Source organism: Leopardus geoffroyi, chromosome D1 (genome assembly GCF_018350155.1).
Source record: "Leopardus geoffroyi isolate Oge1 chromosome D1, O.geoffroyi_Oge1_pat1.0, whole genome shotgun sequence".
Taxonomy (NCBI): Eukaryota; Metazoa; Chordata; class Mammalia; order Carnivora; family Felidae; genus Leopardus; species Leopardus geoffroyi.
Window position 1 is genome coordinate 87504324 of NC_059329.1, and position 1899 is coordinate 87506222.

At 38.2% G+C, this 1899-nt stretch overlaps 1 pseudogene; it reads left to right on the top strand.

The window, feature by feature from the left end:
* Window positions 1–840: 840 nt before the first annotated feature.
* On the top strand, window positions 841–933 carry LOC123602859 (annotated as a pseudogene).
* Window positions 934–1899: the final 966 nt, after the last annotated feature.

The following is a 1899-nucleotide window of genomic DNA, read 5'->3' on the forward strand; positions in this document are numbered from 1 at the left end:
AACTTAAAAAGGGGGCCATTATTCAGCAGCTCCTTGAGGGGACCTCATATTAGCCTCATGTGGAATAGAGTACAAAATACTCATGAATGTTTGGGATAAAGCTTGTGACTTAGGAAGATTCTTAGCTCCTAGATATTCTTTATGTTCTCTACCCTTTCCCCTTCCCCTTCCTTTCTCCATCCCACCCTCAGACTATCGGAACTATATATTCACTTCCCTGTTATAGGGATAAAAGGTAGAGCAGCATATCTTCTATTTGTTAATTAGGTGTTTATGGTAACAACTCCCTGATCTCTCCCAACACCTTCATTCCCACCCCAGACATGTATTCTCAGATGAGGCCTTGCTTTGCCATTCATTCTAGGGTGACTTGCTATGAACCCCAGGGCAGGGTCTGACCTTATTTCATATTTATATCATGCTGGAACCAAATACAGTACTGGCATTTAGTAAGTGTTCAATAAGCACTAGTTAAACAAATGCATGAATAAATGAATAAATAAAATTCTCACTCTTTTGAGGTCTGAAATGAAAAGCTCTACCTCACCATTAATTAAACACAAATTAAAATAAGGGATTCCTATTACCACCATTTTGATTGGCAAATAATTTGGAGAGGGTAAAATACAGTGTTAGTATAGTAGAGGCAGCTCTGCCAGAAGAAGTACTCTGTAGGCACTCTACAGCACTCAGCAGCCCTGGATGGGGGAGAAGGAACAGCTGGCTGACATTCACAGTAAGACCATGCATTGGTACTGCACTGCTGAGGAGTGATTTGGCAACATGTGCCAATAATGTTTTCATGTTCTTGACTCAACAGTTTATCCTAGGGAAACGATGATCACTTCTCGGCCTTTTGGCTAAGATCAAGTGTAGTGTCCTAGGGAAATGATGAGATATATATTTCCAAAAAATTGTTGATGGAAACATTATTTATAATCAGAAAACTTGGAAATGAGCATACAAAATATGGTGCTGATTAAATTAACTATAGCACATCCACACAAAGAATATTTAATGACATAGGAAAAGATTCCATAATGTGTGAAAAAAATATAGTAGCTATAAAACATTGCTGAAAGCAATTTTTCAAAAATATTTATTTTGGAGAGTGGAAGCAGGTGAGGGGCAGAGAGAAAGAGATGGCGGGGGGGGGGGGGGAAGAGGATCCAAAGTGGGTTCTGCACTGAGAGACTGACAGCAGTTAGCTGGAGTCCAACGTGGGGCTCAAACTCATGAACCATGAGATCATGACCTGAGCCGAAATCCGACACTCAACCGACTGAGTCACCAGGTGGCCCTGCTGAAAGAAATTTCAAAAGACACAAATAAACAGAAAAACATCTTGTGTTCAGGATTGGAAGATGTAATATTGTTGAAATGTCAATCTCTATCAAAATTGATAGAGATATAATACAATCCTTATGAAAATGTCAGGGGCATTTTTTTGCAGAAATAGAAAAATCGCCATAAAATTCAAACAAAATCTTAAGGGACACCAAATAGCTAACACAATTTGAACAAAGAACAAAGCTGGAGGTTTCACACTTCCTGATTTCAAAACTTATTACAAATCTACATTAATCAAAACAGGGTGGTACTGGCATAAAGGCAGACATGTAGACCAATGGAATAGTATAGAGAACCTATAAATAAACCCTATGATATATGGTCATATGATTTTCAACAAGGGTGCCAACACTATTAAATGAGGAAAAGACAATCTTTTCAACAAATGGTGATGGGAAAACTGAATATTCACATGCAAAGGAATGAAGTTGGATCCCTACCCTGCAACATATTAAAAAAATCAACTCGAAGTAGACCAAAGACCTGAATGAAGAGCCAAAACGAATAAACTTTTATGAGAAAATGTAGAGGGAAAGCGTCATGATATTG